Source organism: Schistocerca nitens, chromosome 6, assembly GCF_023898315.1.
Source record: "Schistocerca nitens isolate TAMUIC-IGC-003100 chromosome 6, iqSchNite1.1, whole genome shotgun sequence".
Lineage (NCBI taxonomy): Eukaryota > Metazoa > Arthropoda > Insecta > Orthoptera > Acrididae > Schistocerca > Schistocerca nitens.
In genome coordinates this window covers 575,905,487-575,933,451 of record NC_064619.1, presented here as the reverse complement: position 1 = coordinate 575,933,451, position 27,965 = coordinate 575,905,487, and the positions used below count along the sequence as shown (strand labels likewise).

Genomic DNA, 27,965 nt, shown 5'->3' with positions numbered 1-27,965 from the left:
ACTGAGACGGCAGCGGGAGGGGGACAACATACATCCTCCCTACCCTGCAGTGACCTCTCGCTTGACACCACTGAAGTCGCAAATGGCGGTGATTTGGGGCATCTGTCCTTCAGTGTCACTGTCGTGCCAGCTGCTGCTCAAATTGCTGCAGCAGATGCACTACGATGCGCTATTGCCATACGCCGAACACAACGGTCTTCCCTCTCGGTAGCGCCACGTAGTCGTCCAGAGCCCGGTCTTCTTGCTACCATATATTCTCGTGACCACCGCTGGCAGAAATCATGTACAGTGGCTACATTGTGCCGAGTCTTTCTGCAGTATCTAGGGAGGAACATCCAGCTTCTCGTAGCCCTTTTACACGATCTGGTTCGCACTCTGTGAGGTGTTGATAATGGCATCTTTGTCGCTTCAAAGTCATTCTTAACTAACACCGACTCACCAAGTCCATTCTAACGCGCGTGACCGTTACTGCGTATCTATCTATCTATCGCTTGCACCGTGTCCCGCGGCTATGCAGGGTCGGCCATGGTTAATCGGATTTGGAGTGTTAAGTTTAAGGGGTGGCTGGATGCCCTTCCTGCCGCCACCCCATACCCCCCAGGACGGAGTTAGTGTACCCCAGCTGTCTGTGTCTAGTGGAATCCACGAAATGGTGTGAATGTGTTCAGATGTCTGCGAGCTCTGTAACTGAGGCGGAACGTGGGGACCAGCCCGGTATTCACCTAGCGGAATGTGGAAAACCGCCTAAAAACCACATCCAGGCTGGCCGGCATACCGGCTCTCGTCGTCCCTCCGCCGGGCGGATTCGATCCGGGGCCAGTGCGCCTACCCGAGTCCACAAAGCAGCGCGTTAGCGCTCTCGGCTACCCTAGCGGGTATGACCGTTACTGCGTGTATTTAAAGAAAACTTAATTTGCAGCATCATAATAGCGCTTCTAGCGACCCTCGTATGCGACTGGTGCAAAATTTTTAATAGACGTCATCTTTCAGGTGTAGAGACACGTCTACCGACTTAAGTTTATGTCGCGCAAATCGTTCTTGGTGTTGCGATTTTTCTTCCGTTAGTGTATTTGGTTGCCTGGCTCTTCCATCCCCAGCTCCCCGCTCACAATCTTTCAAAGACAAAATTGTAAATACATATCGATGCTATATTTCGCCGGGTCACCTCACCGTCATCATTAGGATTAAAGTGCATTGACGTTGTCGGCGACTCTTCCGCTGTGTGCTGCCGTTGGCAATTCGTTTTCCTTGGTCGTGGCCAATCGCGTAATAGTACAGAGCATCCAATGAGAATCTCCGAATCTAATGATTTGTTTCTGCAAAAAACACGAATCGGTGACTTTTCTTTTCTACATGGATAACGCTAGATTGATGATTATTGATGTGCCTACATGGATTATAAGCCAACGGCCTTGCCGCAATGGTAGCACCGGTTCCCGTCCGTTCATCGAAGTTAAGCGTTGTCGGGCTGGGCTAACACTTGGATGGGTGACCATCCGGTCTGCCGAGCGCTGTTGGCTAGCGGGGTGCACTCAGCCCTTGTGAGGCAAACCGAGGAGCTACTTGACTGAGAAGTAGCGGTTCCGATCTCGGAAACTGACATACGGCTGGGAGAGCGGTGTGCTGACCACATGCCCTCCATATTTGCATCCAGTGACGCTTATGGACTGAGGATGACACGGCGACCGGTCGGTACCGTTAGGCCTTCATGGCCTGTTCGGGAGGAGTTTTTATATGGATTATGAACCTGGTAACTGCTTTCCGTATATATTACTTGTGTTTCTAGGAATATGACAGCATTTCTTGCGATATTGTTAGGAATTCCAGTGTTATAGATGGTTGTGAGTTGGTGATGCCAACGATTATGACTGCAGGAAAACTTGCTATGGTAATGGACTGCTCTATAGTGTGTGTAGATTAGGTGGAAATGAAATTTGGTTGTGACTTGGTTAAGCCAACAAATTTGTAGGAAAACTGAGTCTGGAGACGGACTGGTCTGTAGTGTAGCCCAATCATCGTTTCGAAAAGTTCCTGGGCTATTTTCGGAATATCCCGATATTCGAAGTTGTGCTTACGTAGGATTTATGAATACAATTCCGTTTTATATGATATTCTGCACAACACTGTATATTCCACTATGCCTCCGCACCATGACATTTATCGAACGCTATTTTCTCATTGGTTCCGCCATGTTGTCTAATCATCCGATTAAATATTAATCATGTTCACTTTCCGTCACTCACCGCGCAAACAGGAACTGCAGCACGCAACGCAAATGCGGCCGACACCGTAAGTGCACGTTTACCGATATTAGTTTACATATCGCACGCCAGGAAGAGAGATTAAAAGAAAACGAAAACAGCTCGGAGGACGGAGGATTTACTTACTCGGTCAGTGACTGCTAAATTACTGACTCAGCAAGCGAGAGATCTGTGCATATTTGATTACGCCATAGGGAGCTTCCACACCCAGGCTGACAGTTAAGTATGTCTAGCAAACCATGTTAACGCCACGGTTTTAATTACGTTGGGGGGCCGGCGCTGAGTCACGACGGAGTGATCATCAATCATACGGCCGCCAGCTATGCAACAAACATACCACCTTCCGTCCACAAACATTGAGATTTCAAACACCATGACGTTGCTGTTGTGTATGGTGCTCTACGATGTAATGACAATTTCCTGACACTGTTTAACCTACATCCTCAATAGTATATACACACGCATGAAAGGATTCTGTGGGTACTGGTTACGCATACATTCGTGTGACGCAGGAAACATCGATTATGAAAGTAGAATTGACAGTAATTTTAGAGACACTTAAGTAGGCTTCCCAAAAGGATGATCTGAATTTTGTACCGCCGGACCTCCAAAAAGAATTACACGTATTGAAGTGGTGACGATGCCCTTACGACTCCCTTGTGTATAAGTTAATCCACCGCATTGAATACTTGCAGCAGTGGAGCAACTAAGATATTTTTAAATGGATGAAATGACATTACGATCTCCACTGGAATGAATCGGCTGACAAGTCACGAAAGAAGCGATAACTAGGCACTGTGATTTAGATCTCACACACATCTTCCGTGATCCAGTTCAAGTAAGCGTCGAGGAACAAATGGAACTGTAGACAGAAAAAATTAGCGCTACCAGAGGACATCGCTACACTATAACACAACCATATATACCCGTCCTCCACTCGTATGCTAAACAAACCGCACCAAAGAGTAAGAGCTTGGTAAAAATATCACATAAGTACATAATTAAAAAAGAGTCTTTCTTTTCATCACTATGTTTTTCTGAAAACGTCTGCAATGGGCAATATTAACACCTTATCCTATTTCTAAGCTCAACATCTCATTATGGAAAGATACCGACTCAATTTTTCAGGCATATAAATCGGAAGTTGTGGTAAACGAAACGTGAACGAAACATCGTTGCAGTCCGGATGTCAACACACTGTGTTTATCTTGTGCGCAGTATATGCAGTGACTGGTTTCGAAAATCAGATTAAGAGTTTCGCAGTAGTTTTTTTTATATTAAGAAGTAACTTCTTTGGAAGAACATATAAACAAAAAGCATTGCACACTAGGCATAAACCGAATGAGGCGGTACTGCTTTAAACAGACTGGTCTAGTAATCTGGAGGATGGGGGTTATAATCCCCATCCGGATAGCCCGACTTAGGTTTTCTGTGGTTTCCCTAAATTGCCTCACGAAACGATTCCTATCATAAGGTCACGGACGACTACCTGTCCCATCGTTGTCAAACTAGTCTTGTAAATATGTAAATTTACATATGAATTATGTTTGAACACCGCAACATGTCAAATATCCTTGTAAAAGTGCTTCGCGGATTATAAAACTACTGCTACTACCACGACGAAGACAGCAAAGATTTTATGTAACCATGGTTTACCTAAAATTCACTCATCGACGCCTTAAAAAAAGCTTGCAACGTATCTGAAACACTTGTATTGTGTATTTAAACTGGAGACCTAGAAACGACGGAGAGGTTTCGTCCCGCCGTAGCCCTCAATGGTTTACAACAGGCCACAGCAGTCCACCCACCCCGAACCCAGGGTTACTGTACGGTTCGGGCCCCAATGGGTCACCTTCACAGTTCAAATACTCTGCTAGGGTTAGTTTGCGTTATTCCTGTATCATGTTTAAATCGTTCATTATTTCGGTTCCTTATTTTTCAGTATTAATATATTGAGATACTGTATATTCTCTGTCTTTAGGACATTTCGTTATAGTATGACCAATGCATGCGATACCGTTGTTCGTACGACACGACTCAGAGTATTTTTCAGCGAACGCCTCTCTAATTATAACAGTATGAGAAGTTTTACTTTATGACATAATATTGTGTTAGCACTGAATTGTAAGTGGTTTTTATTACTACAGTCAATGAGTGCATGACAATCCTGTGACCAGTATTGTATGTCATACATTTTACTTTACCGTGTTGATAGCTTTGATCTCTCTTCTTGCACTTTTTACTAATGCATGTGTATGGGTCATTTATTTTAAATAATGACAACTGACGATGCATATCCGATTAGTTGTATGTTGTAAGTTTGATTCTGTCGATTTGTACAGGGGCCTAACGATGGTGCCAATGGGACACCGAAACTGGTATAGTAATTAATAAAATGATGGCTGTCGGTATTTATTTTCTCCAGCTCAATAGTGATTAGATTGCCAAAGCAATAGCTGCTGATTAACGCGGAGCGTTGTTAGACATATCATATACATTTATTATAATTCTTTCACAAATTTTAATATCCTTGTACTGCACTGTGTAACTACAATATAAAATTTTATTCTGGTCATCTTTATCAGTAAATCAAAACCGTGAAGACAACGAATCCTGCACATATAACTGAGATGTTATATTGTGCTACATTCGCAAAAGAGAGCACCTAATATTAAATATATCTACAAGAGAAAATTTGTTCCACATTACTCGGATTTTTTACAATAAAATGTCAAGGAACTCAGCGGTTGAATATCAGTACATAAAATGAATAACAGAAATAATCTGAGATATAATTAACATAGCAGCATTAAATTAAGTGAGTCGATTGCCTATAAGGAAACAAGAAAATTCATATTAACAAACTACATAGCCTGCTGCAAAGTTTAGAGAAAAAAAAAGCTAAGAGGTTTCACGAAAACTATCGTTATATTTTAGTGTATGAAAAAAGTCATTATTAAGATTATGTGGTACTCACGTAGACCTTAGAGATACGGAAGAAGTAGAACTTACCTGTAAAACACAAAACAGAAAGGCATTAGAACAATCAATTGTCAAAGCAGAGCACATAGTAAAATATCTCAATCATAGTAGTTCGGCTTACAGTCAGTTAATAGAAAAACTATGCGTCTCATTGGGTGTGTTTAGTGATACTCTCTTGTGTAACATTCCGGAAATTACGTCTATCAGAAACAGAAGTTCTTGAATCGGAATGATCAGAACTAGAGAACCAGATGCCGGTAAGATGCTGTAAGAGATACAGTACACAGCCGCTGTCCGTCGTAGCTTTAAGAAGCATACCTACTGCTGGGAAAGATGAACAAAATGGAGCGAGATTCATCTTGAACGAAGTACAATGGAGGGAGACCACTGATTATGTTATGAGCTCTGTTTACGATAGAGAAATTCCTGTAAAGAAAACAAAATTGATTTTATCATAGCAGAGATGAATTTCCTCGATATTTGTAGTTTTCTAAGAAAAGTCTTGATACCGATCCCGGACTGAAGACGAAGTTAACCCGGTCACTAAGGCAATCCCACTCCAGGGCGTTACTCAGCATGTGGTCATGGATCCTGAGTTTTTTAAGTTGTAGCGCCAGCAGATGGAACTACAACAATAACAGCAGTAGCTGATGGAAATGCGATAGTTGCTCGCCCTCCTGCTACAACAACAACAACAACAACAACAACAAAGCGATGACGGCAGCAGTAAGTAGTGGCGCAAGCTGCATCGCCTCGGCCAATCGCTTGCTTGGACGAAACAAGCAACAGTTGTCTGCGTCGGTTTGTTCTCAACTGCATGGCAAGTCAGGTATCTGACACTAGCTGTCAGAGTTCTCTTTCACTGTTTTCTACTGGCAAACTATATGAAGTGGTTCAAAAACCCCCGTCATTCCCTGACCTAGTAGCTTGGGCCTTTCACAGATTTGTGGTTTGCTGACCCCCTAGTGCGTTAAGCAAAGCAAGGAATCACGCACAGCTTGGGCTGCCCACTAACATGGTTTAGCAGGAAAGTCTGATTTTTCTCATGAACAGTGCAGTGCATATTAGACTGATTCTCTAATCCCTGTCATCATTATTCTTCTAGCTCCTCTTAGATACGTAAGCGAAGGCTCTGTGAAACATCGAGCGAACTGTTTCATAAAATTTCGGGCGATCTGCCGGATACCTTTAACTTGCTGCCACGATGTTTCGGCGCAGAATTTTCTAGCCATCTTCAACTGTGTACTGGAGAAAGCACACTGAGCTAGTGTAATTTCGCCATTATATATCTGGAGATGGCCTGGAGACTCTTGTGTCCAAAATATTACGGAACAATCTATATGCCAGGAAGGTTTTATATTTCACACTGAGTGAATTGTTTGAAATCGAAGAAGCTCACCAAGCAAAAATCTCAACACAGCTTTGACAGTAGTATTAATGTAGAAAATCTTTCAAGTAGTGGACGTTCTGTTTGTCAAACAACTGATGACACTCAGACAGTGTCATCATTCGATTAACAGAGCAAAGCGGTCAGGTAGTGCGGTGGTACACGGTACGATAGTTAGTGAACTACGTGCTGTGTCATTCTGGAAAATGCACTTTTTTTTTTAATCTCCTTAGTCAAACCAGCATCTGAAAACGTGTTAATATTCAGGAAATGTTAAAATGAATGTTTGTAAAATGTGTAATATATGTTTCGTAACTATGTTGTAGATGTCACAATGTCAGCATTCATTACGTGCTTGCCCGTGAGTCACTGTGGCGCGCTGCAGCCTGTCCCTCCCAGAATCTAGAGAGGCTACAGCATGCCATCGTAGCTGGCCTCCGACAGTGCAGCGGACAGCCTTCATCAACTCGAAGCTAATTCCACACCAAGCAGGTTTTAGACCTGGAAAGTCCTGTACCAGTCAAATTCTAGCATTGACGGAACATATCGAGGATGGGTTTGAGAATAAACTAATCACCGGGCTGTCACTAGTCGACCTAAGTTCCGCCTATGATACAGTACATCGCCGGACACTACTGCATAAAATCTACGAGACCCTGAAAGACTACCACCTAGTCAAGATAATCGAATCCCTGCTCCAAAATAGACAGTTCTTCGTAATGCTTGAGGGGAAAAAGAGTCGATGGCGGAATCAGAAAAATGGGCTCGCCCAAGGGAGCGTGTTGGCGCCAATCCTATTCAACATATATACAAATGACCAACCAACTCCAGACAAAACCAAAACTTCTGTATATGCAGACGACCTGGCAATAACAGTTCAAGGCAACAGGTTTGAAGCCATCGAGGAGAAACTAGAAACCGCCCTTTCTATAATGTCAACCTACTACAAAAAGAATTCTCTAAAACCCAATCCCTCCAAAACTCAAGTGATTGCATTCCATCTGAACTCGAGGCAGGCAAAGTACAGGCTCAATGTTACCTGGGATGGGACATTACTAGAACACACAGATACTCCCACCTACCTTGGCGTCGTGCTGGACAGAACATTGACATACAAATATCATTGCGAAAAAACACGCAAAAAAGTAGAAGCACGAAATTCCCTAATAAGAAAGCTGTCCAACAGCAAATGGGGTGCCAAACCTACCGTGGTCAGAACTTCAGCCCAAGCTTTGTGCTTCTCAAATGCCGAATATGCCTGCCCGGTATGGTGCAGATCCGCCCACACAAAAAAGGTAGATATTAGCTTGAATGAAACATGCAGGATAGTGACAGGCTGCATGAAACCAACCCCCATAGGAAATCTTCACAGGGTCGCAGGTTTCACAAACCCTGACTCACGTAGGAAAGCCCATGAACATACCGAGAAGCTAAAACAAACCTTTGATGCTCGTCACTCAATATTTGGCCTAGAGTGTGGCCCCAGCAGTCTCAAATCCAGACACCGTTTCCTAAATTGCGCCTTAGATGAGCCCCCCATCTACTATCCACTAAGAGAGGACCCACCAAGCGGCGTTTCTGGTGATTGGAAAACCTGGAGAATGCTTAACCGCATCAGAACTGGGGTGGCTCCTGTGAAATCTAATCTGATCAAATGGGGTTTGTTGGACGAAAATGACGACAAATGCGACTGCGGCACTCGACAGGACATGGAACATCTCCTACAATGCCAAGTCTGCCCGCACAGATGCACCCTCGACGATCTATGGCTGCTAAAGAAGAAGCATTGGACATTGCCCAATATTGGGCAAAAAACTGTAGTTTCCGGACACGAAAAAGTAAAGTAAAGTATCAACAGTTCTTAATTTTTTAAAAGGGAGAGTGGTGCCGTACATTTGTTAAATTTTAATGGTTCCCGCCTTTCTATATGTAGTAGCTAGTCAGTACCATATTAAGCGAAGGAGAAGTCGGTTTGCATCGTGAAGGGAATAGCCGTGGGTATGCTACTTGTCGAGAGTGGACCAACGTATGCTGTGAGTAGTAAGGATAAGAGACCATCCCATATATACGTGTTTTCGAGATTCCTGCCATGATAAATTTTGGTAGGATCTGGTTCGCTAGTTTCGTGGTTGACAAGTCAGGATTTGCTTAACAGTCCCTGTTAATCATGGAGTCTTTTGATTGTGAGTTGCAGTTTGTCAGGCTCACAGTTATTTGCAATTATTTATTGGTAATGAAGTATTTTGGCTCAAATGGCTCTAAGCACTATGGGACTTAACATCTGAGGTCATCAGTTCCCCAGACTTGGAACTACTTAAAGCTAACTAACCGGCTGGCTGTAGTGGCCGTGCGGTTCTAGGCGTTACAGTCTGGAACCGCGAGACCGCTACGGTCGCAGGTTCGAATCCTGCCTCGGGCATGGATGTATGTGATGTCCTTAGGTTAGTTAGGTTTAAGTTCTAAGTTCTAGCGGACTGATGACCTCAGAAGTTGAGTCCCGTAGTGCTCAGAGCAATTTGAACCAAACCTTACTAACCTAAGGACATAAACACACATCCAAGCCCAAACAGGATTCGAACCTGCGACCGTAGCAGCAGTGTGACTGAAGCGCCTAGAACTGCTCAGCCACAGCGGCCAGCAGTGAAGTATTTTAATGAGCTGTGAGGAGCAAGACTTGGTGACTGTGGTTGTGAATTTTGTTTGATGATAGTGGACTGGGATCTGTAGACTTCTGTGGTGTAAATCTAGTAGTTCTGTAAACTTGGGAGATTTCAGGGCACCCTCACTTTTGATACGGTATTTTGATGCTGCCTAATGTTCTTAGGGAAGATGACCTTTATTACTTGATACGATCTGACTTCATCCATATGATGGAATAGCTGGCAGTAGTTAACGCTCTTGCTTGTGTGCTCTAGTGAAGTCATAGCGACAAGCTCTACCTGCATTCAAAGGAAGAGGGTGCCGAGTTAATTGATTGCAGTAAAAGTGTACGGCGGGTGAGGGCTGGGGGGAGACTTTTTTCTGCGGAACCTGGGTGAAAACGTTTGCAGACAGCCAAGTCCCTCGGTCTTACGTGCAGACACAACTGCGTGGCGCCGGTCGGTCGGCGGCCGCGTCCAGGTAGGCTGACTAGCGCCGAGAAGCCCCTGCAGCTATGAGCAGAGCTTTGTATGAACTGGTGACTGGCAATAAAGCAGAGGATAGGCCCTTGTTAGGTAGGAAGCCGAAGCGACTTCTGTGAGTTTCTGCGAATTTACATGGGACAGGGCAGTGGCGCCCAGGCGTCCAGACTCTGCTACAAAACATATTTGTGAAGGCACGACGCTTTTAGCGAGTTTATGCCCGTTCTTTGAAAATGGACGCTACAGGAGAGATAACCATCTTTTTATGGAGGGCTGTGGTTCCATCCAAGTCATGGTTTTAACAAAGACAGGGCATAAACGCGTGGGCAAGAGGCCGCGAAGCTGAATCTTTTTTCTTTTTCTCCCAATTAGTTTCTAAAGTCGCTGGTTGGTCAAATCTGTGTATGCAGAGCATTGGGCAGTCTTCCAGCTTCGAATGCCGCGCTCCAGCTCGTGATTGGCTTGTCCTAAAGTGGGAGTAGTCTAAGATGTAAATGTGCCAGGCTACTGAGCTGGGGAGGAAAGCTGCAGAGAAAGAAAACACACTTGTGCTGGCGCTTCACTAGTAAAGAATGGTAAGTCGTTACCTAAACGGTGAGACTTGTATCCTTTGCTGGTGTGCCTCTTAGAGTCTGTGCCAGTCACCATTTGAACCATCAGAGGTACAGCTTCTTGCATCATGCACACAACGAGTGACGTGTGCGTGTACTTATTTGTTTTGAGTCGGTCGTCTAAGCGTTTGGCATATTACGCCACGCATAGTCGTATCACGGAGTCAGATTGGTTTTACAGACCAGGAAATGGGTCCACCTGCACACAGGAATCCACCGGGGTTTCAGAGGCTCATAGGGAAGTACCTGCGTTCCGAATCAGCCGAATGCGCGACCGCGTATTTGCGTATTTCCGCGGGCGCGAGTCGTTAATAATGTATTGCCGGCGTCCATGACTGCAGTCACCAAGCGCATCGTGGTGTGCTGCCCTGACCAGCAGAAGCGTAAAATATTCGCTGCTGTGGCGCAGGGCACCAATATATGCTTCTCAGCACCCTGTACTTTGCAACCATATTTTTCTTTATGGAGTGCTAGAGCATAGATGTTTGATAGTACATCTACATCTACATTTATACTCCGCAAGCCACCCAACGGTGTGTGGCGGAGGGCACTTTACGTGCCACTGTCATTACTTCCCTTTCCTGTTCCAGTCGCGTATGGTTCGCGGGAAGAACGACTGTCTGAAAGCCTCCGTGTGCGCTCTAATCTCTCTAATTTTACATTTGTGATCTCCTCGGGAGGTATAAGTAGGGGGAAGCAATATATTCGATACCTCATCCAGAAACGCACCCTCTCGAAACCTGGGGAGCAAGCTACACCGCGATGCAGAGCGCCTCTCTTGCAGAGTCTGCCACTTGAGTTTATTAAACATCTCCGTAACGCTATCACGGTTACCAAATAACCCTGTGACGAAACGCGCCGCTCTTCTTTGGATCTTCTCTATCTCCTCCGTCAATCCGATCTGGTACGGATCCCACACTGATGTGCAATACTCAAGTATAAGTCGAACGAGTATTTTGTAAGCCACCTCCTTTGTTGATGGACTACATTTTCTAAGCACTCTCCCAATGAATCTCAACCTGGTACCCGCCTTACCAACAATTAATTTTATATGCTCATTCCACTTCAAATCGTTCCGCACGCATACTCCCAAATACACTCCTGGAAATGGAAAAAAGAACACATTGACACCGGTGTGTCAGACCCACCATACTTGCTCCGGACACTGCGAGAGGGCTGTACAAGCAATGATCACACGCACGGCACAGCGGACACACCAGGAACCGCGGTGTTGGCCGTCGAATGGCGTTAGCTGCGCAGCATTTGTGCACCGCCGCCGTCAGTGTCAGCCAGTTTGCCGTGGCATACGGAGCTCCATCGCAGTCTTTAACACTGGTAGCATGCCGCGACAGCGTGGACGTGAACCGTATGTGCAGTTGACGGACTTTGAGCGAGGGCGTATAGTGGGCATGCGGGAGGCCGGGTGGACGTACCGCCGAATTGCTCAACACGTGGGGCGTGAGGTCTCCACAGTACATCGATGTTGTCGCCAGTGGTCGGCGGAAGGTGCACGTGCCCGTCGACCTGGGACCGGACCGCAGCGACGCACGGATGCACGCCAAGACCGTAGGATCCTACGCAGTGCCGTAGGGGACCGCACCGCCACTTCCCAGCAAATTAGGGACACTGTTGCTCCTGGGGTATCGGCGAGGACCATTCGCAACCGGCTCCATGAAGCTGGGCTACGGTCCCGCACACCGTTAGGCCGTCTTCCGCTCACGCCACAACATCGTGCAGCCCGCCTCCAGTGGTGTCGCGACAGGCGTGAATGGAGGGACGAATGGAGACGTGTCGTCTTCAGCGATGAGAGTCGCTTCTGCCTTGGTGCCAATGATGGTCGTATGCGTGTTTGGCGCCGTGCAGGTGAGCGCCACAATCAGGAGTGCATACGACCGAGGCACACAGGGCCAACACCCGGCATCATGGTGTGGGGAGCGATCTCCTACACTGGCCGTACACCACTGGTGATCGTCGAGGGGACACTGAATAGTGCACGGTACATCCAAACCGTCATCGAACCCATCGTTCTACCATTCCTAGACCGGCAAGGGAACTTGCTGTTCCAACAGGACAATGCACGTCCGCATGTATCCCTTGCCACCCAACGTGCTCTAGAAGGTGTAAGTCAACTACCCTGGCCAGCAAGATCTCCGGATCTGTCCCCCATTGAGCATGTTTGGGACTGGATGAAGCGTCGTCTCACGCGGTCTGCACGTCCAGCACGAACGCTGGTCCAACTGAGGCGCCAGGTGGAAATGGCATGGCAAGCCGTTCCACAGGACTACATCCAGCATCTCTACGATCGTCTCCATGGGAGAATAGCAGCCTGCATTGCTGCGAAAGGTGGATATACACTGTACTAGTGCCGACATTGTGCATGCTCTGTTGCCTGTGTCTATGTGCCTGTGGTTCTGTCAGTGTGATCATGTGATGTATCTGACCCCAGGAATGTGTCAATAAAGTTTCCCCTTCCTGGGACAATGAATTCGCGGTGTTCTTATTTCAATTTCCAGGAGTGTATTTCACAGAAGTAACTGCTACCAGTGTTTGCTCCGCTATCATATAATCATACAATAAAGGATCCTTCTTTCTATGTATTCGCAATACATTACATTTGTCTATGTTAAGGGACAGTTGCCACTCCCTGCACCAAGTGCCTATCCGCTGCAGATCTTCCTGCATTTCGCTACAATTTTCTAACGCTGCAACTTCTCTGTATACTACAGCATCATCCGCGAAAAGCCGCGTGGCACTTCCGACACTATCTACTAGGTCATTTATATATATTGTGAAAAGCAATGGTCCCATAACACTCCCCTGTGGCACGCCAGAGGTTACTTTAACGTCTGTAGACGTCTCTCCATTGATAACAACATGCTGTGTTCTGTTTGCTAAAAACTCTTCAATCCAGCCACACAGCTGGTCTGATATTCCGTAGGCTCTTACTTTGTTTATCAGGCGACAGTGCGGAACTGTATCGAACGCCTTCCGGAAGTCAAGCGTAGTGTTTGGGCCATACCAAGGATTCACATTTATGAAGTCAGATAAAGCGGTTAGTTCTGGTTAGTGTGGTATGTTGATACCCAGCTGATCACTTTGTTAACCATAGATCGCATATCACTGAAAGCGTTTGTCAAATAAAAATATTTGTGTGGCGTTTCTTTAGTTTTTTTTTTTTGTCATGTGATGTTAAGAATGAATAAATCTATTGTTATTAAGACCAAAACTCCTCCCAGTGTTCTGATTAACATTACCTTTGCCATTTTATTAGAGTTTTTATTGCAACTGAGAGAGCAGAAGCTTGCAAACACAAAATATTGTTTGTGATTTTTAAGTGGTTCAAATGGCTCTGAGCACTGTGGAACTTAACATCAGAGGTCATCAGTCCCCTAGAACTTAGAACTACTTAAATCTAACTAACCTAAGGACATCACACACATCCATGCCCGAGGCAGGATTCGAACCTGCGACCGTAGCGGTCGTGCGGTTGCAGACTGTAGCGCCTAGAACCGCTCTGCCACCCCGGCCGGCTAGAACTGAGTTGTGACTGTTTTGTTGTGTGGAACACTCTTAGAGTTGTGGTTGTTTATTGATGGTGGACTGGTAGGTTTGGTCCTTGAGCAAGATGACACCAGCGTTTTATTTACTGTGGCAGACGCTAGGATACGTATACGGAAGCTCATCTTGTTCCTATAGTGACGATTTGTCCGTGCTTTAGTATATATCTGTCCTGGCATTGTTAAGGACTTTTTGATTGTTTGCTCTGCATTCTATGGCCGGGAGGCCTTATCACAGGTTGCATACGTAGCACTCAAACTGCATGGCTACCAGTTTTAAGTAACATCCAACCTCCAGCTCTAAGAAGATCAGATGCTCTCCTGAAGACCTGGAGAAACATTCAGAAGAAGCGATATATTAATAGCATATATCAGCGTCTGAAGTCAAGAAAACCTTGGCGAACTGCACGACATGTTGAAGCCTCCGACGTTAACATCAACGAAGTATGGAGAAGTCCGTGGGAAGAATCGTCGGTGTTCAACTGTCATCTGCGAGTTCCAGGTTTCACACTCCCCAGAAGCCAGTGGAGAACCATCAACCGCGTCCGAACAGGACAAGGGAACTGCGGATATCTAAAGCACAAATGGGGCTGGGCAACATCTCCAGGTTATGACTGTGGAGCCGCCCTGCAAACAATCACATTGTCGGTGAATGCCCGAAACGAGCCTTTGGGGGACCAATAAATGACATCCACCATGCACCACCTGAAGTGCTCAACTGGATCAACAGATTGCCCTTAGAAATCTAAGAACTTGTGTCATGTATAGATAATTTAGCATAATACTTTGAACATTTGATTCTGTACATGTATTTTGCTTGTCATTTCTTACACTGTATACTCTTAAAACTATGTATTTGATCCAAGCTCTGTATCATCATACCATAAATAAATAATAATTGTTAAAGACAGCTCACAATGCTGAAGGAACCATTACAAAAAGGGGAATGTGTAGCACAGCTATGACTTACCGTTAACTGCGTCGAACGACCGTTTCACCTAAGGATTTTAGTAGAACGCGTGACGCCAGCACCTTAAGAGGCTGTGAGCTATAATCAAAATCTAGACAGCTTTGTAGCGGTGTTTGTTCTCACGGACAACGAATGTTGGGTAAAAAGGTTCCGAGTTTTTTCACTCTAATGTTTGTCACGTGAGTACTAAAATTTTGATATTACCATGTAAAAGCTTTTAATATTTTTTAAAAAATTTGAAATCTTAAAGTAATTTACCATACCAGTGTATATATCAAGGTTGTTATTCCTACCGGATTTATAGTTATATACATGTTCACCTGAAAATGTGGCTTTTAGTGCCAGGAAACCGGTAGTGATTCAGTAGTAAAAAGACTAAGTACAACTGAAGCGGTCTATTAATACTCAAGATGTATAACCAAAATGTTTAATTGTATGGATTAAAGTGGTGACGGCACCTAGGTTTTTGTTTATTTTTCATAATTGCTGTCCGAAGTGGGTATTTAATCCTTTGGTGGCACCCGTATACCTAAGACGAACTGGGTGAGCTGATTTTGAAATAAAAGAAAAAGTAATAAAGCCAAAGTAATTCAAAAGGAAAAAATCGTTGCAGACTTATAATTTCAAACAAATTATCCTTCTACGACTTATATTTTGAAACTAAGAGTTGTAAGTTTTAAGAAAATAATAGCTTGAAAAAGTCCTATCAAGTGAAGTGAATATTTGCGAGGTAGTCGTAATTGCGATGATATTGAGTTTAATTATGTTACGACTATCTAGGTGGAATGAGGAAAATAATTTATTATTAAAAGAATATTACTAACAAGCACAGTTTCAAATATTCTATTCAGATCATTAATATTACAAACCGTTTGCGTACGGCAAAAATGTAGAAAGCAGAACAAACGGGATTTATTTTCATAAAAGCGAAATGAAAGAAAACCGCCACGGGTAATAAATTACATCGCTGTCCTAGCTTGTAACTTAATCTCTGATAATGTGTCAAACTGACAGAATAAGAGAGCGTAATTCTCGCTGGACTTAATTTTCGACAAGTAAAAAGTTTGCGTAAAAGTTCTGCCTACTGAATTTGACGTCCCATTACAGAGTGAAGGGTTTTATTTTCAATATCCACTACTAAGTTAATTTTGAATGAGATTAGACTACACAGATGGCTTGCGATTTAATAGGCTAATACGAGAATCCGGTAGACAATTCGCCATCAGCTTTAAAGTCAATTAAGTTTTGTATCTCGATGGAATAAATTCTGTTAAGCTAGAGACCATGTTATCAATCAGGTAATTGCGTTTAACTGCATTTTGGTAACGATCTAGCTATTTGTGATTATTTCCATATACTATTACATCTTTCCATGAAATTCACTAATACATATGAGCATTCCTTAAGAAGTAGGGGACCTTTTTGATAACATAGAAAGTCAGACGCCATGACTATAATCTGTGCTTGTACGTATAATGTCAAACTTGTGCTGTAGAACGTATAGTAAGATACCTGGTTGCACAGGGTTATACAAGATACATTGTAAATTGAAGGGACAGAAGTCATGGGTCACCACCTGATATCGTGTCGGACATCCTTTTGTTCGGCGTAGTGCACAACTCGACGTTGCGGAGACTCAACAAGTCGTTGGAAGTCCCCTTCTGAAATAAGAGTATTAAGTCATGCTGCCTCTACACCCGTCTATAACTGCGAAAGTTTCTCCGCTGCAGGATTTTGAGCACGAACTGACCTCTCGGTCATGTCCCATAAATGTTCGATGGGATTCATGTCGAACGATCGAAAGACATGCGTGGACGTCGCTGGCAATCAGACGAGAACGTCCAAAAAGAGGGTGCGGTTGTGGATACGTCAACGAGCGACCACGTTCCACGAAACAGAAATTTGTCGTCTCGTTTCCCAGTGGGGTAAATGTCTTAATGTTTGTGGTAATTACTTTTGAATGGAACCATTCCATGGTCCCGTAGTAGGGGAGGGGGGGCGGGTGTTCTGTTTTCATTTGACTGCCCCTTGTACACTGAAGCACCAAAGAAACTGGTATAGGCATGTGTATTCAAATATGGAGATATGTAAACAGGCAGAATACGGCGCTGCGGTCGGCAACACCTATATATTAGATCGGTTATTGGGGATACACTACTACACTGGCAGGTTATCAAGATTTAAGTGAGTTTTAACGTGGTATTATAGTCTGCGCACGAACGATGGGACACAGCATCTCCGAGGTAGCGATGAAGTGGGGATTTTTCCGTACGAACATTTCAAGAGTGTACCGTGAATGTCAGGAATCCGATAAAACATCAAATCTCCGACATCTCTGCGGCCGGAAAAATGTTCTGCAAGAACAGGACCAACGACGACTGAACGGAATCGTTCAACGTGACGGAAGGGCAACCCTTCCGCAAATTCATGCAGATATCAGTGCTGGACCATCAACAAGTGTCAGTGTGCAAACCATTCAACGAAACATCGTCGATATGGACTTTCGGAGCCGAAGACCCACTCGTTTACCCTTGATGACTGCACGACACAAAGCTTTACACTTCGCCCGTGCCCGTCAACATCGAAATTGGACTGCTGATGAGTAGAAACATGTTGCCTGGTCGGACGAGTCTCGTTTCAAATTGTATCGAGCCTATGGACATAACGTCGTGAATCCATGGACCCAAGCCGGCCGCTGTGGCCGAGCGGTTCTAGGCGCTTCAGTCCGGACCCACGCTGCTGCTACGGTCGCAGGTTCGAATCCTGCCTCGGGCATGGATGTGTGTGATGTCCTTAGGTTAGGTAGGTTTAAGTAGTTCTAAGTCTAGGGGACTGATGACCTCAAATGTTAAGTCCCATTGTCATTTGAGCCATGGACCCTGCATGTCAGCAGGGGACTGTCCAAGTTGGTGGAGGCTCTGTAATGGACCCTGCATGTCAGCAGGGGACTATTCAAGCTGGTGAAGGCTCTGTGGTGGTGTGGGGCGTGTGCAGTTGGAGTGATATGGGACCCCTGATACGTCCAGACACGATTCTGACAGATGACACTTACGTCAGCAGCCTGTCTGGTCACCTGCATCCATTTACGTCCATTGTGCATTCCGACGGACTTGGGCAATTCCAGCAGAACAGTGCAACTCCCCACATGTCCAGAATTGCTACAGACTGGCTCCAGGAACACTCCTCTGAGTTTAAACACTTACGCTAGCTGCCAAACTCCCCAGACATGAACGTTGAAATGCCTTGCTACGTGCTATTCAGAAGAGACCTCCACCCCCTCGTACTCTTACAGATTTATGGACAGCCCTGCAGGATTTATGGAGTCAGTTCCCTTCAGGCATCAGTCGAGTCCACGCCACGTCGTGTTGCGGCACTTCTGCGAGCTCGCGGGGGCTCTACACGACATTGTTAGAGGCAAAATGTTCGCTGACACCTCCTGGCGTCGCCAGGAGTCGTTTTATCGAATTCGCCAACCGGGGGACGACAAGATTTCACCGAACTAGCAGGGTCTACCGAACGCCGTCCTTTCATCTGCATACTATCTACCCCTGTAAACTGATGGAGTGATTTTCAACAAAGAAACCTGAAGAATGAAGGAGAGAAAGACTTTTTAGAAGCTCACCTTTCAAGGTGACTGGCTTACAAGCCACACACACTGCATACGAACACAGAGGAACGCCTGTGACCTGCCGTCTCTCAGGGGTATAACCAATCATAAAAGACGTTTACCGTCGTTGACAAGGATCAGAGAAGATTTTGTCCCTAACACAAATTGTTCCCCTCGGTGCAATCTCTCACCCCTCGATGTTTGTCAAAAAGACTTTGGAGCGCCCTAGATGTGTATTCATTTTTGATAGTTTTTAGGCGCTTCACGCTATACAATGGCAGATTATTGCGACGTATTTACATTTCAGTCTTTTGTGTATTAATTTCCACTCTGTATTCATAATCAATGTCATCACTTGTTAAAGCTTAATCCACGGGGATTGTAAGCTGTAGTCGAAAATTATAACTTATTTACGCATCACGACTGGTCACTTTCGTCCCACTGGCAAGTGACGCCAAGAAACAAACAGCCTTACACATCAGCTGTTTAATTTTTTCTTGTGTTTGTGTCACTTGGCAATGGACTCTTTATGTACGAAGCTGTTTGGCCATGATCCATACATAACTTTTATTTTTTGACGGTTACTTATAACCAGGGAAGGAGGATGAATTTAACTTTTGATAGTTTCACGTTAGCCTTGGAATCGAAAGTGAAGAAGATGAGCTATTTATCACGTAAATTCCATGTGAAAAATATACATTGATTACGACCACGTGTTTAATAGGTAGGCAGCAGGTTTCTAGTGCAGGTAAAAGTGTTTGAGAGTACACCATTCAGTGCATGTTGTCGAACACGGAGCTCTGGAGTACACGTCCCCTGCGTTTTCCCCACGACATGGTCAGCTATGATTACATTGGGCACAGGATCTGAGAGGTTAGACCATCGATGAGAATGTGGCGTGGTCAGATGAATCAGGTTTCTCGTCACATCCGGTCGATGGTTGTATCTGCGTACGCCATCATCTGTGGGAACAGATGTCTACACACAGGTCGTGCAATTTGCGTAACCGACTGGCGGCCAGCGGTGTGATGACGCGAAGCTAGCGTCCAATAGCGTCCCACATGTGTTCTATCGAGTACAGATCGGGCGAATTTAGTGGCCAAGCCGTTAACATGGGTTCACTACCACGTGCCAGCAACCACTGTAGCCTGGTTCTGGCCTTGTGACACTCACAGTTATTCAAACAGCTGTTCGCACAGATGATGGCGTATCCAGACACGACCATCGACGTGGTGTGACATTAAAAATGATTCACCCGGCCACGCCATATTCTAATAGATCCACTGTCGAATCTCGGTGATCCTGTGCCCACTGCAGTCATAGTTAGCAGTGTCGTTGTGGTAACGTGGGAAAATGAGAGGGTCGTGTAGTGCAAAGCTCCATGTTCAACAACATGCTCTGAATGGTGTGCTCCAAACACTTTTGCCTGCACCAGCTTTGTACGAGGAGCGTTTGAAAAGTCCGTGCAAAGTCCAAGAGATGGCACCACCGGGAGCGTATGGAGGTCACGTTTAGTTAGTAGCATCCTTAGATAGAACGCACACCAAGTTTCAGCCATATTGATCTATTTCTTTGTGTTTGGCATTCGTGTGAATAAAGGAAGTCGAGTGATTGTCAAAAAATGAACGAAAAAGAATTTCATGTGGTGATTAAATACTACTTTATCAAAGGCAAAACGCCTCAGGAGACTAAAGAGAAGCTTGATAAACATTACGGTGACTCTGCACCTTCGACTAAAACAGTTTATAAGTGGTTTCAAAATTTTCGGTGTGGCCATATGGGCACAAGTAATGCTGAACGTTCTGGACGCCCTGTGGAGGTTACAACTCCAGAAATAGTTGATAAAATCCATGATGTGGTGATGGGTGACAGAAGAGTTAAGGTGCGTGAGATTGCTAGTGCTGTGTATAATATATAATATATAATATATAATATATAATATATAATATATAATATATATTATATATTATATATATATATATTAGTTAGCAGTGTCGTTGTGCTAACGTGGGAAAATGAGAGGGTCGTGTAGTGCAAAGCTCCATGTTCAACAACATGCTCTGAATGGTGTGCTCCAAACACTTTTGCCTGCACCAGCTTTGTACGAGGAGCGTTTGAAAAGTCCGACTGTTTGTTCTCCAATTTGAAGAAATGGCTGGCGGGACAAAGGTTTTATTCAAACGAGGAGGTGATTGCAGCAACTAATAGCTATTTTGCAGACTTGGACAATTCCTATTATTCGGAAGGAATCAACAAATTAGAACAGCGTTGGACGAAGTGTATAAGTCTATAACGAGACTATATCGAAAAATAAAAAAGATTTATCCCAAAAACGTAAGTAGTTTTTATTTTTGCACGGACTTTTCAAACGCCCTTCGTACTCTGTCGTCACATCTGCCATAGATTGCCCCCATCCTGTTTCTCAGAGTAGATAAGCCTCCGACCTCCATGTTCTGTGATCACGACAGTAACACGTCAACACCCAACCAGCTTCGCCGTTTCCGAAATGATGGCTCCCAGATACGGGCCGGAACAAAGTGCCTTTTGCAAAGTCATTTATGTCAATCGATTTCCCCATTTTCAGTGCATATCGTCGCAAAAATGACTCTCTATTCGTCTCTGCTCCGCTTATATACTTTTGTTGCAAGCTCACTTGCCTGTAACGTCGCCAGATGGCATTCAACATTGCGGTGAGCAGTGGTCGTAGTGCTTTGGCTCGCTAGAATAAGTTCACAGGTTTCCAAGACCAATGTCAAGTTGAATAAAATTATTTTGGTAACTTCTGTATACCGATGAGGTTTCGACTGCCTTCGCAGTGGTTCTCTTCAGCGAGACTGAACTGCTGCATTCTAAAATGATTTCATCTGTAGGACCAACCTAAATATTCTGAAAGTCTTCTTCTTCTCGTGGTATTACAATTCTGTATGGGTCTTAGCCTCTTCAACAAGTTTCCTCCATTCTGCCCTCTCAAGTGGTTCAAATGGCTCTAAGCACTATGGGACTTAACATCTGAGGTCATCAGTCCCCTAGAACTTAGAACTACCTAAACCTAACTAACCTAAGGACATCACACATATCTATGCCAGAGGCAGGATTCGAACCAGACTGAAGCGCCTAGAACCGCTCGGTCACAAGGCCGGCTCTGTCCTCTCCAGAGCACTTCTCCGCCATCTTATGGCTCAAACATTTTACATCTTCTCCCTCGTCGTCTATCCACCGCTTTCGTGGCCTTTCTCTCCGTCTTCTTCCACTTAGCCTCCATTCAAAAACCTTTTTAGTTGTTCGTCAAGCATCCATCCTAAGGACATGTCCAAGCCAGCCTATTCTCCTACTTTTTATTGTTCTTACGATATCAGTTCCTTGTATGAAGCGATCCAGCTCAGCAATAGTTCTGTATCTCCAGAACCAATTATTATCCTGAACTGCTCACAGATCTGGCGTAGAACCTTGCTTTCAAATATTCTGAACTGCTGCTCGTCAGCTCTCTTTAGCATCCACGTTTCACATCTGTAGTTACAACTGGCCTGTTCATGACCTTGCAAATTTCTTGTTTCAGCTGTTTGTTTAATAACTTAGAGACTAACAATTTCTTAAACACGTGGAAGCATCTATTACCACTTAGGATGCACTGTTTTATTCCAGTGGTCACGGAATTTGTTCAATTAATTTAAGATCCCAGATAGTCAAAGCTCTACACATTTTCAAAACTGAAACAATCTGCTGGTAATTTGTCTGCGTCATTATATTCCTTGCCGGCCAGTGTGGCCGAGCGGTTCTAGGCGCTTCAGTCTGGAACCGCGCGAACGATACGGTCGCAGGTTCGAATCCTGCCTCGGGCATGGATGTGTGTGATGTCCTTAGGTTAGTTAGGTTTAAGTAGTTCTAAGTTCTAGGGGACTGATGACCTCAGATGCCCATAGTGCTCAGAGCCGTTTGAACCATTATCTTCCTTCATGGTGAAGTAAATATACTTGGTCTTCATTTCATTAATAGCAAGTCCTATAGGTAGTATGACTTGTTTCAGCTCACCTCCAGTGAAACTCTTCTTCTATTGTCATCACATCATTATTACACGAGGGTGAGTCAAATGAAACCTTAAATATTTTTAAATATTATTTATTGTGCAGATGTGGTACAAAGCTGTATCACTTTTCAACATAATCTCCCCCACGCTCAATGCAAATCCTCCAGCGCTTACAAAGTGCATAAATTCCTTTAGAAAAAAATTCTTTTGGTAGTCTGCGCAACCACTCATGCACCGCGTGGCGTACCTCTTCATCAGAACGGAACTTCTTTCATCCCATTGCGTCTATGAGTGGTCCAAACATATGAAAGTCACTTGGGGCAAGGTCTGGTGAGTATGGTGGATGAGGAAGACACTCAAAATGCAGGTCTGTGATTGTTGCAACTGTTGTACGTGCAGTGTGGGGCCTTGCCTTGTCATGTTGCAAAAGGACACCTGCTGACAGCAATCCACGTCGCTTTGATTTGATTGCAGGCCGCAGATGATTTCTTAGGAGATCTGTGTATGATGCACTGGTGACAGTGGTCCCTCTAGGCATCTAATGCTCCAAAATGACGCCTTTTTCGTCCCAAAAGAGAGTCAGCATAACTTTCCCTGCTGATGGTTCTGTTCGAAACTTCTTTGGTTTTGGTGATGAGGAATGGCATCATTTCTTCCTCGATCTCTTCGTTTCCGGTTTGTGCAAGAGAACCCAGGTTTCGTCCCCAGTAACGATTCTTGCAAGGAAACCATCACCTTCTCGTTCAAACCGCCGAAGAAGTTATTCACAACCATCAACACGTCGTTCTCTCGTTTCAGGAGTCAGCTGCCGTGGCACCCATCTTGCAGACACTTTGTGAAACTGGAGCTCATCATGCACTATGTGGTGTGCTGACCCATGACTAATCTGTAAACATGCTGCAATGTCATTCACTGACATCCTGCCTCGGGCAAGGATGTGTGTGATGTCCTTAGGTTAGTTAGGTTTAAGTAGTTCTCAGTTCTAGGGGACTGATGACCTCAGAAGTTAAGTCCCATAGTGCTCAGAGCCATTTTTTGTCACTCGGCGGTTTTCCTTCACTATGGCTTCAACTGCTGCAGTGTTCTGTGGAGTCACAACTCGTTGTGCCTGACCTGGACGAGGAGCATCTTCCACTGAAGTCACACCATTTGCGAACTTCCTATTCCATTCGTAGACTTGCTGCTGTGACAAACATGCAGTACCATACTGAACCTTCATTCGTCGATGAATTTCAATAGGTTTCACACCTTCACTACGCAAAAACCGAATAATAGAACGCTGTACTTCCCTGGTGCAAGTCGCAAGTGGGGCGGCCATCTTTATACTGATACTGCAACGGTATGTGTGCATCTGCACTATGTTGCCACCTACAGGCCATTCTTCACGCTGTTTGTAGCACGCTTACCAACTTAAAGGATAACGGCGCGAAATTGCGATTTGTTATTACGAATTTAAGGTTTTCATTTGACTCACCCCAGTTGAGTTAACTTGGTGCCTATGTATCTGAAGCTTTTGAATGGCTTCTTCTAGAGTTTGATTAAAATCTATTGTAGAGAGGACGGACGTCGTCTTGTCTTACTCCTTTACTAATGCTACACCTTTTATTGAGTTTTCCATCGTCTTTCACTGCAGCCTTGGAACCAGCCAATGTTGCTTAGATGCTATACCAAGCAGTAGCAAATCATTTAGCATTTCTGCCCTGTCAAGACAATCAAAGGCCTGCTTGAAGTCTACATAGAGGTTATGGAAGTGTTATACCCCTTTTCGTGTATTTGCCTGAGCATTAGTATCTTACGAGGTGCGGCTAGAAAAAAACCGGACTGATGCTGGAAAAAACATTTATTTAAAATTATTTACAATTTCATGTTATCTCCTTCAATGTACTCTCCTCCTCGGTCTCTACACCGCTCCATACGAATTTTCCACTGTTCATAGCAATGCTGCAGATCATTTTCAGTAAGTCCATACATTACTTCCGTCGCTTTTTCTTTTACTGCTTCAACAGTCTCAAATCTAGTTCCTTTCAAAGCTGACTTGACTTTAGGGAAAAGAAAAAAGTCACAGGGGCCAAATCAGGTCAGTAGGGTGGATGATCTAAGATGGGAATGTTGTGTTTTGCCAAAAACGTCTTCACTGACAACGCACTGTGAGCTGGGGCATTGTCTTGGTGAAGGATCCATGACTTTTTTCTCCACAAATCGTTCCGTTTTCTCCGTACTCGCTCACGTAGGGTAGCCAGGACGCTAATGTAGTAATGCTGATTCACTGTTTGTCCCTCTAGTACCCAATCAATGTGCACAATCCCTTTGATGTCAAAAAAAAAACAATCATCATTGCCTTGAATTTCGATTTTGACATTCGTGCTTTTTTTTTGTCGTGGAGAACCAGGAGTTTTCCAATGCATCGATTGGCGTTTAGTTTCGGGATCGTAAGTAAAAAACGACGATTCATCGCAAGTAATAACATTTTGTAAGAAGGTGGGATCACTTTCAATGTTTTCCAGGATGTCAGAACAAATCATTCTTCGGCGTTCCTTCTGTTCAATTGTGAGACACTTTGGAACCATTTCTGAACACACTTTGTTCATGTTGAAACTTTCATGAAGAATCTGCCTAACACTTTCCTTGTCAACTCCTGTTAACTCAGACACTGCTCTGATTGTTAAACGGCGATCTTGTCGAACAAGTTTACCGATTTTTTCAATGTTTGCATCAGTTTTTGCTGACAATGGTCTGCCAGTGCGAGTGTCATCACTGGTGTCTTCGCGGCCATCTTTAAATCGTTTAAACCACTCAAACACTTGTGTTCGCGATAAACAATCATCGCCGTACACTTGTTGTAACATTACAAACGTTTCACTTGCAGATTTTCCTAGTTTGAAACAAAATTTGATGTTAACACGCTGTTCTTTCTGTACACTCAACATTTTCCGACGCACAGACAAAACGTCAACTACTTCAAACAGACGCCACGGGCAGACTGAGTGCAGGAGGCAGATGAAACTCGAGCAGTAGGCGGAGCGAGAGTCACGTGACAGGCCACGCGACTTTCAGCCTTATTGCATTCGTTTTATTGTTTCACCAGTACTAGTCCGGTTTCTTTCTAGCCACACCTCGTATGTCATGTTGATCATTATGGCAAATTCCGCACTGATATCCTCCCAGAATCTCTTCCACATATGGAACTACGCTGTAGTAGATAATTCTAGAGAGAATCTTATAGTCTAAAAGTAGCATGTCGTTTCGTGCACAGACGAGTAGTTTTAATTGTTACGGATAGTGAGACCTCTGCTACGCAAAAGGGAGACGCTGTCGCCAGCAGGTGGAATTCCGAGAGTGTTCGCCGGCGTGATGTGATTGCGTTTACTAGCCTCGTCTTTGATGTGGAGCACTTCGCGCTCGGCTCTGTGGCAATTAAGGCGGAGTCTGAGGGCCGAGCAGAGAGCGGGCTGCAAGGGGCGGCCTGTCACGCCGGACAATGGCTGCCGGCCGGGGGCGGCGCTTTCATCTCCACCCGTCCAGAGCGCGCTGCTGTCACCTCTCGTAGCGCCCACGCAAAAAAAAAGAGCGTTTTCTGTACCAGACGGCGCAGTGTAAGCGCGATGGATCAAATTAATCTGAGTTAACTCGATGTTTTGTACGGGACAGCGAGTAATTTCGTTCTCGTGCAGTACAAAAAGAGTTAATGTGTAGGGCACGTTTGTTACTGCTCTTACACATTTGCGAACCGAGCAAGTCGTGCACTCGAGAGTGTGAAGGTGAGTGCGTTGCTATAGTGCGGCGCACGTAAGAAGGCGGCTGCGCGGTGCGACCTGCGCACTGCACGGAGAGAGACGGAGAACACTTTGCGGTGTCGCCAGTGAGCTTCCTATTTCTGCCCCACTCCTCACGCTGCAGCCACTGCCTATCCTCCTGGTAACTGACAACACGGAGGTGAGCACTACGTCCGACCACTGTGTTTGCTTCTGAATTTCCCTAGCAGAATTCATATGGTCGGGAAACTATCACCGTGGTTTCTTTATGTAATTTTTGTCATGTTTGCTTTATGCTGCCCATAATGAACATTACAGTTCCTAAGTAGCTTCACCACACACAAACTAACATCAAAATCAATGGCAAATGTTTTCCGTGAACCACGATCGATGCATGTGATACAGGCATATGGTTCAAATGGCTCTGAGCACAATGGGACTTAATATCTGAGATCATCAGTCCCCTAGAACTTAGAACTACAGGGTGATTCAAAAAGAATACCACAACTTTAGGAATTTAAAACTCTGCAACGACAAAAGGCAGAGCTAAGCACTATCTGTCGGCGAATTAAGGGAGCTATAAAGTTTCATTTAGTTGTACATTTGTTCGCTTGAGGCGTTGTTGACTAGGCGTCAGCGTCAGTTGATGCTAAGATGGCGACCGCTCAACAGAAAGCTTTTTGTGTTATTGAGTACGGCAGAAGTGAATCGACGACAGTTGTTCAGCGTGCATTTCGAACGAAGTATGGTGTTAAACCTCCTGATAGGTGGTGTATTAAACGTTGGTATAAACAGTTTACATAGAATGGGTGTTTGTGCAAAGGGAAAAGTTCTGGACGGCCGAGAACGAGTGATGAAAATGTAGCACGCATCCAGCAAGCATTTGTTCGCAGCCCAGGAAAATCGACTCGCAGAGCTAGCAGAGAGCTAGCAGAGAGTCCTACGAAAAAGGTTAGTTATGAAACCTTATCGTCTGAAATTGGTTCCAGCACTGTCTGCAGCACTTCATCACTGGCCTCCAAGAAGCCCTGATCTTACCCCCTGCGATTTTTTCTTATGGGGGTATGTTAAGGATATGGTGTTTCGGCTACCTCTCCCAGCCACCATTGATGATTTGAAACGAGAAATAACAGCAGCTATCCAAACTGTTACGCCTGATATGCTACAGAGTGTGTGGAACGAGTTGGAGTATCGGGTTGATATTGCTCGTGTGTCTGGAGGGGGCCATATTGAACATCTCTGAAGTTGTTTTTGAGTGACAAAAAAACCTTTTTAAATAATCTTTGTAATGATGTATAACAGAAGGTTATATTATGTTTCTTTCATTAAATACACATTTTTAAAGTTGTGGTATTCTTTTTGAATCACCGTGTACTTAAACCTAACTGACCTAAGGACATCACACACATGCATGCCTGAGGCAGGATTCGAACCTGCGACCGTAGCGGTCGCGCGGTTCCAGACTGAAGCGCCTACGATCGCTCAGCCAAACCGGCCGGCGATACAGGCATAGCTGACTGAATGATGCAGTCATGTTGTGGTCTCTCTTTGCCACTATTCACTGCCCTACCACTCACCTTTGTATGTTCACACCACCATACCAAGTGCGTATATCCATCACAAGTAACTTGTCAATCCTGCTAGTTTATCCAGCAAGATCAAAGAGAGTGCCCAGTGGTGACAGCTAGGTTG

The 27,965-nt window shown here is 44.7% G+C and overlaps 1 protein-coding gene and 1 pseudogene across 1 annotated transcript in view; one reads left to right on the top strand and one right to left on the bottom strand.

Moving 5' to 3' along the window:
- The window catches only part of LOC126263482 (monocarboxylate transporter 12), a 748,493-nt gene that overhangs the window by 500,882 nt on the left and 219,646 nt on the right, over positions 1-27,965 (bottom strand). The gene's annotated exons all lie outside the window — the stretch shown is intronic.
- On the top strand, positions 1,403-1,520 carry LOC126264041 (5S ribosomal RNA; annotated as a pseudogene).